A 16,187-nucleotide genomic window follows, 5' to 3' on the forward strand; every position below is an offset into this window, starting at 1 on the left:
GTCTGCAATTCATAATCAACACGTCTTCGGTCCTGGGTTCGGATCCCGCAGACGCTTAAATTTTGATAAAAAATCAGCATTGGCGGCCGAAGACTTCCGCCATAAGAAGTCCCCCTTATTCTGCCAACGGCCTTGTCAAAGAGGGCGGAGGAGCGGACAGAGGTTCAGGGCACTCTCTTGTCCTAGGGGTGGGAAATTGCCCCGAAATGCGGAAGAATCAGCAATGATCAACGGCATGAGGATGCAGAAGGCAGTTGAAACCACTGCATTAAAGACACGTAACGTGTATCCACAGGACATGTGGCCTGCAACTGAAAAACTGTCATGATAATCTCTCCACTGGCAAGAGATTTCGGAATACTCCCCCATTCGGATCTCTGGGAGGGGACTCCCAAGGGGGAGTCTGCCGTGAGAAAAAGATTAAATAATCAATGAAAGAATAACGTTCTACGAGTCGGGGCGTGGAATGTCAGAAGCTTGAATGTGCTAGGGAAACTAGAAAATCTGAAAAGGGAAATGCAAAGGTTCAATCTAGATATAGTAGGAGTCAGTGAAGTGGAAAGAGGACAAGGATTTCTGGTCAGATGAGTATAGGGCAATATCAACAGCAGCAGAAAATGGTATAACGGGAGTAGGATTCGTTATGAATACGAAGGCAGGACAGAGAGTGTGTTACTGTGAACAGTTCAGTGACAGGGTTGTTCTTATGAGAACCGACAGCAAACGAACACCGACAACGATAGTTCAGGTACACATGCCGCCAATGCAAACTGAAGATGAAGAGATAGAGAAAGTGTATGAGGATACTGAAAGGGTAATACAGTATATAAAGGGAGATGAAAATCTAATAGTCATGAGGGACTAGAATGCAGCTGTGGGGGAAGGAGTAGAAGTAAAGGTTACAGGAGAACATGGGCTTGGGACAAGGAATGAGAGACGAGAAAGACTAATTGAGTTTTGTAACAACTTTCAGCTAGTATTAGTGAATACTCTGTTCAAGAATCACAAGAGGAGGAGGTATACTTCGAAAAGGCCGAGTGATACGGGAAGATTTCAGTTAGATTACATCACGGTCAGGCAGAGATTCCGAAATCAGATACTGGATTGTAAAGTGTACCCGGGAGCACATATAGACTCAGATTACCATATAGTAGTGATGAAGAGTAGGCTGAAGTTTAAGACATTAGTCAAGAAGAATCAATACGCAAAGTAGTGGGATACGGAAGTACTATGGAATGACAAGATATGCTTGAAGCTCTCTAAGGCTATAGATACAGCAATAAGGAATAGCTCAGTAGGCAGTAGAGCTGAAGAGGAATGGACATCCCTCCAACAGGCGATAACAGAAGTTGGGAAGGAAAACATAGGTACAAAGAAGGTAGCTGCGAAGAAAATATGGGAAAAAGAAGAAATACTTCAACTGATCGATGAAAGATGGAAGTACAAAAATTTTCCGGTAAACTCAGAGATACAGAAACACAAGTCGGTGAGAAATGAAATAAATAGGAATGCAGGGAAGCTAAGACAAAATGGCTGCGGGAAAAATGTGAAGAAATCGAAAAAGAAATGATTGTCGGGGAGGCAGACTCAGCATTCAGGAAAACCAAAACAACCTTCGGTGACATTAAAAGCAACGGTGGTAACATTAAGAGTCCAACGGAAACTCCACTGTTAAATGAAGAGGAGAGAGCGGATAGGTGTAAAGAATACAATGAAAGGCTCTATGAGGGGGAAGATTTGTCTGATGTGGTAGAAGAAGAAACAGCAGTCAATACAGAAGAAATAGGGGATCCAGTATTAGGATCAGAGTTTAAAAAGAGCTTTGGAGAACTTAAGATCAAATAAGGCAGAAGGTATGGATAACATTCCATCAGAATTTCTAAAATCATTGGGGGAAGTGACAACAAAACGACTATTCACGTTGGTGTGTAGAATGTATGAATCTGGAGACATACCATCTGACTTTCGGAAAAGTATCATCCACACAACCAGCTCAAGAGCTCATGCACCCAGGTTGCTTACAAGAATACTGTACAGAAGAATGGAAAAGGAGGATGTGCTAGATGACGATCAGTTTGGCTTTAGGAAAGGTAAAGGCACGAGAGAGGCACTCCTGACGTTGTGGTTAATAATGGAAGCAAGACTAAAGAAAAATCAAGACACATTCATAGGATTTGTCGACCTGGAAAAAGCGTTAGACAATGTAAAATGGTGCAAGATGTTCGAAATTCTGAAGAAAGTAGGGGTAAGATATAGGGAGAGACGGGTCTTATACATTATTACAACGCCAAGAGGGAATAATAAGAGTGGACGACCAAGAACGAAATGCTAGTGCTAAAAGGGGTAAGACAAGGATGTAGCTTTCCGCCCTTACTGTTCAATCTGTACATCAAGGAAGCAATGATGGAAACAAAAGAAAGGTTCAGAAGTGGAATTAAAATTTAAGGTGAAAGGATATCCATGATACGATTCGCGCTGATGACGTTGCTGTCTTGAGTGAAACTGAAGAAGAATTATATATTCTGCTGAACGGAATGATGAGTCTAATGAGTACAGAGTAAATAGAAGAAAGACGAAGGTAATGAAAAGTAGTAGAAATGAGAACATCAGAAACTTAAATTCACGACTGATGTCACGAATTAGATGAAGTTAAGGAATTTGCTTCCTAGGCAGTAAAATAACCCATGACGGACGGAGCGAGGAGGACATCAAAAGCAGACAAGCAATGGCAAAAAGGGCATTCCTGGCCAAGAGATGTCTACTAATGTCAAATATCCGCTTTAATTTGAGGAAGAAATTGCTGGGAATGTACGTCTGGAGTGCAGCATTGTATGGTAGTGAAACATGAACTGTGGGAAAACCGGAACTGAAGAGAATCGAAGCATTTGAGATGTAGTGCAACAGACGAATGATAGAAATTAGGTGGACTGATAAGGTAAGGAATGAGGAGGTACTGCGCTGAATCGGAGAGGAGAGGAATATGTGGAAAATACAGGCAAGGATAAGGGTCAGGATGACAGGACATCTGTTAAGACATGAGGTAATGACTTCCATGGTATTAGAGGGGGCTGTAGAGGGCAAAAACTGTAGGGGAAGACAGACATTGCAATACATCCATCAGATAATTGAGGACGTAGGTTGCAAGTGCTACTCTGAGATTAAAAGGTTGACACAGGAGAGGAATTCGTGGCGAGCCGCATCATACGGAACAGTCCCGTATGCGGCCGCTGCGGTCTTCTGCAACCTACGTTACCTACCGCTCAATGCGCCACTGGCACGTTGCCAGCCTCTGGCGGTTTCCGCATAGACTCAGTCTTAGGATCTCTTTATAGGTCGCCGCTACTGATATGATCTTAGGTGGAGACAACAAATCGGTCACTTGTATCTATTATACAGGCTTCTGTAGGTTATTAATAAACTTGTCTCTAACATAAAACTATGCTTTTTTGAGTACGTGTCAAGCAGCAGAAAAATTCTGCTGTGCGAAAAATAAAATAGAAAGAAAGAAAAAAGAAAAAACAAACGAATACGTCCCTCTTTAAAAGTTTCTGACAGAAAAATGGGGAATCAGTTGCCACAAACCTCATCCCGCCTTCCTCACTAAAAATTTCGGCATGCGAAATATTAGCTCTCTTTGGAGACAGAACATTCTAAATCATTTTACTTAGTCTCTCTCTCTCTAGTTAAGCCTTCATACTCAGCATCCCCCTCTCTCTGCCACTGTCTATATGTGTGTCTCTCCCGCTGTCGCCCCCCCCCCCCCTGATTTACAGTATACCCCACTGCCCCTGTCTCCTCTCTCACTTACACTCTGTCATCTACCTACATCTTAAAGTTCGCCAGTCTACGTCGGCTGTGACGGTACGTCACATAAATGGACATTTGGAGAAAGGAAAAGGAATTTTTGTTATGAGACGTGTGAATTATAAATTATTTCAAGACTGTGTACGTGTGCGCGATGTATAACAAATAGTAAAGAACTTAAGTTATTATTATCAAAACATCGATGCAATTGACAAAACACAGTTTTTTGGTATAATCTCTGTGTAACATAGGCCATGAAGATCGGAGACAATGCTTGGATTAAACTATCTCTCCTTTTTTGTTTCGTCTAGCGGTAGGCCGCCATTGTAGTGCTGTTTGATAATTAACGCAAGTTTTATCTGTATTTCTGAAAAATATAATAGAAATTGTTATTAGAAAGTGTGTATTATTGACTTAGTTGTTACCTCTCATGATTGCAACCATTAATTATAATTAACTAAATTTTTACAGAACTTCGTAGAGAGGGGAGTTCATCTCCTCTAGCAGGATTTAGTCAGCCATTACGCTGATTGTATTATTTAATTAAAATTTCAAGTCATAATATTAAATGTAAATGCTAGAGACTTCTCAATTTTGATCTTTCATTAATTTCGAAGTTAACATTAATTTCAGTTACCAAAATTCACAGCACTGAATGAGTTCAGTATGTTTCATTTTGGCCGCCTAACGGCAGACGAGATCCTCTCCAGTTTTGCCTTGCAAATAATGAATAAGAAATATTGAAAATCATTACATTCCGCAATATCTCAGTTAATCTTTACGTAATTTGGTACATAAATAACCAGTAGCCCTGAGACCCATATTAATAATTACAGTTTGCGTAATAATACGCATATTTTCTTTTCTAAAAAGCAGCGCTCACGCAAAATACACTCCTGGAAATTGAAATAAGAACACCGTGAATTCATTGTCCCAGGAAGGGGAAACTTTATTGACACATTCCTGGGGTCAGATACATCACATGATCACACTGACAGAACCACAGGCACATAGACACAGGCAACAGAACATGCACAATGTCGGCACTAGTACAGTGTATATCCACCTTTCGCAGCAATGCAGGCTGCTATTCTCCCATGGAGACGATCGTAGAGATGCTGGATGTAGTCCTGTGGAATGGCTTGCCATGCCATTTCCACCTGGCGCCTCAGTTGGACCAGCGTTCGTGCTGGACGTGCAGACCGCGTGAGACGACGCTTCATCCAGTCCCAAACATGCTCAATGGGGGACAGATCCGGAGATCTTGCTGGCCAGGGTAGTTGACTTACACCTTCTAGAGCACGTTGGGTGGCACGGGATACATGCGGACGTGCATTGTCCTGTTGGAACAGCAAGTTCCCTTGCCGGTCTAGGAATGGTAGAACGATGGGTTCGATGACGGTTTGGATGTACCGTGCACTATTCAGTGTCCCCTCGACGGTCACCAGTGGTGTACGGCCAGTGTAGGAGATCGCTCCCCACACCATGATGCCGCGTGTTAGCCCTGTGTGCCTCGGTCGTATGCAGTCCTGATTGTGGCGCTCACCTGCACGGCGCCAAACACGCATACGACCATCATTGGCACCAAGGCAGAAGCGACTCTCATCGCTGAAGACGACACGTCTCCATTCGTCCCTCCATTCACGCCTGTCGCGACACCACTGGAGGCGGGCTGCACGATGTTGGGGCGTGAGCGGAAGACGGCCTAACGGTGTGCGGGACCGTAGCCCAGCTTCATGGAGACGGTTGCGAATGGTCCTCGCCGATACCCCAGGAGCAACAGTGTCCCTAATTTGCTGGGAAGTGGCGGTGCGGTCCCCTACGGCACCGCGTAGGATCCTACGGTCTTGGCGTGCATCCGTGCGTCGCTGCGGTCCGGTCCCAGGTCGACGGGCACGTGCACCTTCCGCCGACCACTGGCGACAACATCGATGTACTGTGGAGACCTCACGCCCCACGTGTTGAGCAATTCGGCGGTACGTCCACCCGGCCTCCCGCATGCCCACTATACGCCCTCGCTCAAAGTCCGTCAACTGCACATACGGTTCACGTCCACGCTGTCGCGGCATGCTACCAGTGTTAAAGACTGCGATAGAGCTCCGTATGCCACGGCAAACTGGCTGACACTGACGGCGGCGGTGCACAAATGCTGCGCAGCTAGCGCCATTCGACGGCCAACACCGCGGTTCCTGGTGTGTCCGCTGTGCCGTGCGTGTGATCATTGCTTGTACAGCCCTCTCGCAGTGTCCGGAGCAAGTATGGTGGGTCTGACACACCGGTGTCAATGTGTTCTTTTTTCCATTTCCAGGAGTGTATTTATTACAAGGCGGTGAGTCGTGCGCTGTGTTTAAAAAATACTATATCGTACGTACTTCGTGGCAGCCGATGTCCGTACGAGTGTTATCGCGGTATAAGTTAATTAAAAGTCTCATGCTAGCCCACAATATTTAAAGTCACCCCAACCAAAATCATAAAATAGATAATTATAAAAATACACACTTATACCGTGATAGGTAGGCCTCCGACCCCCCAAGCCTTTGTATGGTCTCCACTCATCTGTACTTTCTGTTTCCAATGCCTCTGCTTTTCGCCCCCTTTCTGCTTCTGTCCCCATCCATCTCTCTTTCTCCTTTACTGCAACTGTCTCTCACGGACAATCAATATCTCCCCTCTCTTTGGCTCCCACTGCTTTTGTCTTCATCCATCGCTCTTTTTCTTTCACTAACACTTCTTCTCTCCCATAATCAGTGTATCTCCGCTACTCTCTTTAAGCGCAAAACGTGCGAAAATGTTCGCATGACTAAATTCTTTGGTGCTGTCGGTGGAACGAGGATTGAGGCAACACGTTCCCCATTTTTCTGTCAGATTCTTTTAAAGAGGAACGTATTCACCATTTTTGTGCTTCAGCATTAACGTTTTTCCGCTGGTGCTCTTCTTTTCCCTGCAACAGCCTTTGCAGATGTAAACAAGAAATAAGTACGCTTAAGTTTAACACAAAACCATTTGCTTTACATTTTTTTCCGGATACTTTGCTCATCGATCACAATTCATCGAAAACACCCTGCTTATGGTTTCTTTCTAAAAGAGTAAAAACGTTATGAGAAATATTTTACTGAATTTACAGTCTTTCCAGTTTTACATAATTTTTGACAGTCATTTCAAGTTCTCCTCAGGCATGTTAAGACCCATTTTAGTCCATCTTTTGTAATTGTGCTACCGCTGTGGGTGAAGCGCATTTTATACAGAGACAGCGCATCATACAGTTTTATTGGTGAAAAAAATGCAGACTAAAAACTAGTTTGGTAATCTCAGAACCCTTGCGATGACCCTACAATCGTTTCCATGTGTTCACTATTACGTCAGTTAAAACTACGTTTACGCCTCAGATCGGATATTACGTGTTATTTTATGAGAACAAGTGCGGAAAGTTTGAACCTCTGGATCTCGGTAATGTACCGGGTGATCAAAAAGTCAGTATAAATTTGAAAACTGAATAAATCACGGAATAATGTAGATAGGGAGGTCAAATTGACGCACATGCTTGGAATGACATGGAGTTTTATTAGAACAAAAAAAAAAAAAAAAAAAAAATACAAACGTTCAAGAAATGCCCGACAGATGGCGCTTCATCTGATCAGAATAGCAATCATTTGCATAACAAAGTAAGACAAACCAAAGATGATGTTCTTTACAGGAAATGCTCAATATGTCCACCATTATTCCTCAGCAATAGCTGTAGACGAGGAATAATGTTGTGAATAGCACTGTAACGCGTGTCCGGAGTTATGGTGAGGCATTGGCATCGGATGTTGTCTTTCAGCATCCCTAGAGATGTCGGTCGATCACGATACACTTGCGACTTCAGGTAACCCCAAAGCCAATAATCGCACGGATTGGGGTCTGGGGACCTGGGAGGCCAAGCATGACAAAAGTGGCGGCTGAGCATCACCAAACGACGCGCGCAAGAGATCTTTCACGCGTCTAGCAATATGGGGTGTTTTTTTGGTTATAATAAAACCCCATGTCATTCCAAGCATGTGTGTCAATTTTTACCTCTCTATCTAAATTAATCCGTGGTTTATTAAGTTTTCAAATTTATACTGACTTTTTGATCATCCGGTATAATGATATCTAAAAAATATTTAGAAGTTCCCAGAGAATATTACCTTGAAAACATATGGTAAAAATTTCGACGATCTGCCATGAAATGAAACTGTAAAAGTAGCCATCCCCACAATTGGTACGTTCGGGCGTGATGAAGTCTTCAACATGAACAATTCGCATGTTTGGAGTGAGGATAACCCACATGCCATAGTTACTAGCGCTCATCAAGTGCGGTTCTTCGTTAATGTGTGGGTCGGTGTTGTTGGGGACTGTTTAATTGGGCCGTATCTGCTACCTAGGCCATTAAATGGTAGGCACTATTATAATTTTATTGCCGGAATTGCTGGAAGACGTCCCGCTCCCTACAAGACGACGCATGTGGTCCCAACATGACGGGGCGCCGGCGCATTTCGTTCGTCGTGTGCGTCGATTCCTGGACAGCCGTTTCCCAGAAATGTGGATTGGCAGAGGTGCTCCTGTACCATGGCCTGCTCGATCCCCAGATATGTCCCCTCTGTACTTTTTTGTTTGGGGAGAGATGCGCAACCCTGTTAACGCAACTCCTGTTGCATCAGAAAAGGATCTGGTTCCCCGGATAGTAGCAGCAGCAGGAACAATTCAGGATACTCCTGGGGTTTTTGCCCGTGTCAGACAGAACATGATCCGACGGTGTAACCTTTGTTTACGTGTTAATGGAAGCCTTTTTGAAAATCTACTGTTATTGAAATTGGGTTGTGTTAATGTGTTGTCTCTTGGTCATAAAGAAATGGAAAAGTGTTTGTTGGTTTAATTAATCTGCCGCCAGAGAAATCTTCCTTTACTGGTTTAAATACTCCTCACAGGAAAAAATGACATTAGGGAAAAATATTTGTTTTGATGTCCCCTACAACCTCCCAGAGTTTGTCGGTTTAAATACTTTTCACCCTGTAGAACAGATAGGCATCAGTGATATTAGTCGGTACTTTTGTGGATTACTTTTACTGCCCTTCTAGTGTTTCATATTTCTCCGTGAGATATAGCGCTACTATTGCTATAACTAGTTTACTGCACATTTAAATCTTCTCACTTGTTTTATTTGTTCTTTGTCCTTTCTACTTTGACAACCATTCTTGCTAAAATTTCCCCATGGGCGCTGTTACTGGTTTCATTTCAGATATCCTCAAAAAGATCAGGTCTCTATGCTGCTATTAGGTCTTTTTTTCACTGCCTGATTAAAAAAGTAGAGCACCCAGAAGCGGAGGTGGAAACGAAATTTCACGGGATGACAGGAACTGTGATATTATTCCAGAGATTATAAAATCGAGTCAAATTTACAAAGAACTTGGCAGTATGACCCCACTTATCAGTATGACGCTGTGACACTTCTGGCCCGATTGCATGCCGTGGTTCGGTTGGGAAGGCCGTTATTTCCTCTCCTGAGGCAAGCTGGCCCACAACTGTTGTAAATGGTCCTTTGTGTTGTTGTTGTTGTTGTTGTGGTCTTCAGTCCTGAGACTGGTTTGATGCAGCTCTCCATGCTACTCTATCCTGTGCAAGCTTCTTCATCTCCCAGTAGCTACTGCAACCTACATCCTTCTGTATCTGTTTGGTGTATTCATCTCTTGGTCTCCCTCTACGATTTTTACCCTCCACGCTGCCCTCCAATACTAAATTTGTGATCCCTTGATGCCTCAGAACATGTCCTACCAACCGATCCCTTCTTCTAGTCAAGTTGTGCCACAAACTTCTCGTCTCCCCAATCCTATTCAGTACTTCCTCATTAGTTATGTGATCTACCCATCTAACCTTCAGCATTCTTCTGTAGCACCACATTTCGAAAGCTTCTATTCTCTTCTTGTCCAAACTATTTATCGTCCATGTTTCACTTCCACACATGGCTACACTCCATACAAATACTTTCAGAAACGACTTCCTGACACTTAAATCTATACTCGATGTTAACAAATTTCTCTTCTTCAGAAACGCTTTCCTTACCATTGCAAGTCTACATTTTATATCCTCTCTACTTCGACCATCATCAGTTATTTTGCTCCCCAAATAGCAAAACTCCTTAACTACTTTAAGTGTCTCATTCCCTAATCTAATTCCCTCAGCATCACCTGACTTAACTCGACTACATTCGATTATCCTCGTTTTGCTTTGGTTGATGTTCATCTTATAGTCTCCTTTCAAGACACTGTCCATTCCGTTCAGCTGCTCTTCCAAGTCCTTTATTTCTCGGGTATTGTCATTGGGGCGCAGTTGACGTCCGAGCTGATCCCATACATGTTCTACTGGGAACTGATTTGAGGTCCTCGGTGGCCCAAGGAGTGCTTCAACGCCACGCGGACGCAGGATGTCTGTGACGTACTTTGTGCCGTCGGAGTTTCCTCAGCTGTTACCGGCCGTGACCTGAAGACACAACCGATGGGTCCCCGCAGTATGACGTCACGAGTGACACTGTTGTGCCTCTCCACAACATTGGACGAATGGAACCTCTTCAAAGGTCGCTACCACATGCGCCGACAATGTTCATCCAGGGTAGTGTAGAGCTGCGATTCATCACTGAGTACAACGCGATGCCATTCATCAACAGTCCATGCTTCCTGGTCATGGCACCACTCCAACCGCAATCATTTGTCTTCTAGTGTAAGCAGCAGCCTACATATGGGATGGTAGTTCCCTAGTTTGGCTGCTGATAATTCCAGACCAACAGTAGTGGTTGACACAGAACGTTGCAGGAAGTTTATTACTTCTTCTCGGATGGAAGGTGCGGATGTGAAGGGGTTACAATGCGCTTGGTACACTATACTGAGATTCTCCCTTGTGGTGGTCAGACGTGGTCGACCAGAACCTTGATGGCGATTATGCTTGCCCTCACATATCCATGCAGTCCAACAGTGGGCCGCTGTCACATCCGAAGGCCCCAGAAAATTGGATACTGTACGATTCGATCAACTGGTCAAATGGAATCCTCAATGACGCACCTTTAAAACTCTGTCGGATGCTGGTAATGTTGTCTCACATGAGTATGCGTCCGTGTTCTTCACTGTGATCACTCAACATCTGACGCTGTTCACGCCTCTTACCAGGTCTTTTAACAACATTAAACATGAACAACACTAATGCACTCTGGTGGTTGTTCTACCTGTAATAAAGCACTGGGCTCTGGTTATTTACATATCCACTTGATCATGTGTACAAGTACAAAGTTACATTGACATCCAACCATGTCTTCTGGGAGTTTCACTATTTTTGTCAGGCAGTGTAATATATTTCTGCCAGGAGCAGGTTTCCAGACTATCTATTCTAATATGTTTTCAGAGAAAAGATTGAGTATTGTTTCCAATGATTTTTGTCACAACCATCACTTTCGAAACTGGAACTGTCTCAATCGGTGGTTGGATGATTGAAGTCTCCTCCAATGATGTCAGTATGATTGGAGAACATATATACTGGCGAACATGGGTTCTTCTTGAAGTTTTCAGTTACATCTGTATGTGAGTCTGGTATTCAGTAGAAAGACGCAAGTAGAAGTGTACGCCTATGATATCGAGTTTTGTGCAAACGATCTAACATGCTGCGTCATTTTCTACCTCAGTCGAAATGAGTTACTTGTTTACTGTAATGACTACACCACCTCCATTTCTAGTTGGTCCAGCCTCTCGATATACCCTTACATTTACTTCAAAAACATCATTACTATCAATTTCGAGTTTTAGCCAGCTTTCTGCATCCAGTATTACGTGAGCACCACTGCATTTTACAAGTGCTTCAAAAAACTCAGACACCTTGTTGTTAAAGCTTCGGCACTTGATCACTAGGATTTTAATAGTCTCATCTGTGAGATATTACATTAATATTTTGGGGTCTCATATAGCTATCATCTGGTGTGGATGGAGAGTCGCTAACCTTCCCTGCCACCCCCCCCCCCCCCCCACCCCCCTCCAAACAAATCAGTTCTGGAGACAATGTTACAGGCTATAACTTCGGTGGAAATTCTGAGTAAGGCAGTTCTCAGTTTTCTCTCGCCGGAATTATCCAAGTAGACCCACAGCCCTCGGAACAGGTATCATTCGTCCCAATGTACGACACAATCTGCAGTTGATTGCACCCTGCAGCGTCAGTGGCTGCCAGAAGCCCCTTTCCAAAATGTTGGCACATAAACTGCACACAGAAGACAATCTTTCTTATTCGTCGCTGCCACTTCCATAAAGGGTACCATCATTAGACGTACATTCGAACTGTCAGCAATTAACATGCCCCTAACCTCCTGCACTTGCTTTCCCAGCACGTAGGACAAAGCAGCCTTCCCAACAGGTGAAGTCTGTCGCACTCAGTTTCAGTGGGAAGCAGCGCTTCAAACGTTTTCGTTAGGAGGTAGGAGTAGCGTGCTGTACTCTGCCTGCCTGCCTTGTAGAGGGCCCCTAATCCTGCCTCTGACATGCCACTCACCCTCGCGTAATGGTTAGCGCATCTGCCTAGCGAGCAGGACACCTGCGTTCGAATACTAGTCTTAGTACAAATTTTCGTTCACCGCTTCAGTCTACATACATACATACATAGATGTCTGAGACTTAAAAAGGTCTCTGGAACAACATAGTTCCATTTGATTAAAGCACCTATGCCTGGGTTTCAGGCACGATCCCCCGTTTCGTTCGATGCTGAGATGCTATTCCAGAACAGTTTGAGAGCCTCTACAATGCTGTTCGAGTTTAGGGGATATACTAAGTGGGCAGAGATGTGAATTGAAATTTGGATTTAGGAGGGAGTCGTGGTAGTGCAGTCCGTGCAAAGCCACTGTGGCGTAGCGGTAGTTTGCGCACCTGCCTAGTGAGAGAGAGACACTTTTCATTCGACGCTTCAGTCTGAATACATACTTTGTATATCCGCTGTGTGTCTCTAGGTAGCCTGACATACACTTCACAGCCGTCAGGTTGATTTCCAGCTACTTATCGAAGAGCAACTAACTCATCACGTGCCCTAGCACACCAATCACAGTAGGAAAGCATTGTGAGCAGTTTAACGTTAATTATCTTTTAATTTCAAGAACTGTTAGATTGCAGATATTACACGATTCCTTTAAAAACTGTAATAATTGAAACCCAGGAAGTGGTTTTATGTTATAACAAGAGAAAAACTTGGGGAAAAAATTTACTGATTCTCTGAAACTCCTTGGAAATTTTAGTCACAACTTTTTATTAACATTGTGATCACGAACAGATCTGCAACAATCTGCTGGACGTCTGGAAAAAGGTAGAAATACTGCACTAACGATAGAAGTATAAGCTCTACATTTGTGGGAAACGACAGTACAAACCAGATATTGCTGACAAAAATTGTAGAACGCACAAATGCAGCTGATGCGATCAGTCACATAGAACAGTTCTTTCGATGAGGGGACTACTGTCAAAATTTGTAAAATGCAGAAATGTAGCTTACAGCTGATGGTATGGTACCAATAATTACATTTTGTGCAGCATTCAGCTTTCAACATACGCAATACACACTGATGTGACAAAGGTCAGCTGGCCGGAAAGGCCGAGCGGTTCTAGGAGCTACAGTCTGGAACCACGCGACCGCTACGATCGCAGGTTCGAATCCTGCTTCTGGCATGGGTGTGTGTGTGTTGTCCTTAGGTTAGTTAGGTTTAAGTAGTTCTAAGTGCTAGGGGACTGATGACCACAGCAGTTAAATCCCATAGTGCTCAGAGCCATTTGAACCATTTGACAAAGGTCATGGGATACCTCCTAATATAATGTTAGACCTCCTTTTGTCCGGTGTAGTGTAGCAGCTTGACGTGGCATGGACTCAACAAGTCGTTGAAAGTCCCCTGCACAAGTATTGAGCCATGCCTGTATAATAGGGTTGCCACTTTCTTCACAAAAAAAGGAAGATTTTTCATGGACATATTTTTTAATGGCTAGTGCATTCATATTTTTATTAAATGCCATTTCCAATGAAAAACAGCTCACATTTACATCTTAAGCCCTATTCCTTCATATCACTAAGGTATTTCTAAACTGATTTAGCTTTATGTAGGAATGTACTGTCATTCTTTAGCTGGTTAAAAAAATCTTTGCAGGACATGTCAAAATTTATTACTATTTGCAGCTCTTATTTATAAGTTCTGGTGAACACCTGTTCGTAACATCAGTCCACTTGTTCTTCATCATCGAAAACAATGGTTCCACAAATGCATTTGAACCTGGTATGCTTAGTATAAAACACATGAGCCAAGAGATATTTGTCACTTTTTGTTAAGGCACTAGTGTGAAGAATTTTACCCACTTAGATGCAACATCACCATCCTTAGTGATACAGTTAGTAAAGTTATCTTTTACTTCACAAAATTCTTCATATAGCTGATCCAGGTTGATCCTATCTTGTAGATTAAGTGTTTCCACTGCAAGTTCAAAATCACAATATTGTAATTCCCCATTCAAAGAAAGAGGTTCCAATCTTGCATACTTATTACTAGCTGAGAAGTCATGGTTTTCAAGATATTTCAACACTGTGTCATCGAAAGAATCAAATTCACATGAAATCTTATTAAGAGATGTTGATGAAATCTCTCCCATTAATTTCTTGGTTTCACTCCCATAGAATGTATCCTTCCTTCTTTGTGTAATCTTCTTATGCATCATGCACACACTTATGTGATTCAATGATGCTTAGCTCCCTTTTCTCCAGGTATTTGGATCCTATTTGCATTTGTCCTCCTATATTTGACAAAAAATGCAAGAAAAATTTCAGGAATAATTCCTTTCACTGGGTCTTCAGCTAAATATACTGATGCAAGTTGCTTTAGACAGGCATCAATGCTCTTTATAGCTGGCCAGCACTCAGTCAATCTGTTAATGGCAGGAGTTAAGGGCAGCCATCTTGTGGGCACATGCCTTAATATCTCAGACCACTCAAAATCCATAAATTCAAAAAATGATTTCAGTTCCTCACGCCTTTTAGCTGATACTGAGAAATGATTGTAGATCTTCAAAACAAGATTCTCTACATCCATTTCCAGCTCTTCCATAGCATGCTTCATCGTATTATGAGCCATGTGGTTTGAACAACTGGCTTTCTGCAGGTTGGAATTTATGGAAAGCAGTAATTGGTAAACAGATTGTTTCCTGCCAAAATTCACATTAGCATTGTCAGCACTATATGCAGTTAAATTATTAATATTTAGTGAATGGCTCTCCAGACTATCACCAATTAACTTTGCCACTGCATTTGAAGTTTCATCAGGCTGTTCAATAAATATCAACAGTTCGTTCTGTACACCTACTAAAGGTTCAAAGTATCTTATCCAAATTGGGAACATCTTTCTGTTGCCTCTATTCGAAGCGTCTGTTGCCACTGAGAAAAACTTACTATTTTCAGGAGATTTTAGAATATTAACAGCATCACTGGCACTTTTAGGTGCTAATACGTTTTTCACCAACATTTCTGCCTTCGTCTTGCCACAGGAAAGTTTTACAGCGGTTTTCTGAATCAGTGAATACATGACGTCAATTTATTGCTACAATCCAAACTTGAATAACTTAGGTTGTGTTTGACTGTGTGATACATAAGTCCTAACTCACAAGCTATGACAACGTTGGCTTCAGATTTCTTAGAGTGCACAAAATATTTGGAAACTTTCATGGTTTGACTACTTGCTTTTCCTTTAACTGATGTCCTTTGTACTGAGAGTGTAGCTTGGGATCAAACTGCCCACCATGAGAAACGCTGAATTCCTTCCTGCACAACGTACAAAAAGCATGTTTATCAGAAGTTAAACCATGCCTAACCCACGCGAAAGTATCTTCCCATTTCTTTAAGTACACTTGATTGCACTGCTGTTGCTTGCCGCGTTTCTTGTTCGCTGGTGACCTCATTACAATTCTTGAACAAAAGTAAATTAAGAAAACTAGACTTTCCAGTGTATGGATTCAAGAAATCATCACTGCAACGAAGTTTATTAGTTTACAAACATCTGTAGTTGGTACACTTCAGAATCGGAAATAAGTACAACGACAACATTATCGATTATGAGATCGAGTGATCGTCAGAAGTACCAATTTAAACGTAGACGAGCCTAAAATCTATATCTGAACGGTAATAATAACAAATATAACCAAATTAATGTGAATTTTTGTTATATGTTTATTAAGGGGAAGAATTGTGTTGGGTTCTGCGATAGTTTATTGCCAAATATTAAAAAAACCGGGGAAATAAAAAACGTAAGGCGAAATTAACAGTAAAAAAACGTAAGAATACGGGAAAAATGTACAACCTGGCAACCCTACGGTGTATAG

Source organism: Schistocerca americana, chromosome 3, assembly GCF_021461395.2.
Source record: "Schistocerca americana isolate TAMUIC-IGC-003095 chromosome 3, iqSchAmer2.1, whole genome shotgun sequence".
Lineage (NCBI taxonomy): Eukaryota > Metazoa > Arthropoda > Insecta > Orthoptera > Acrididae > Schistocerca > Schistocerca americana.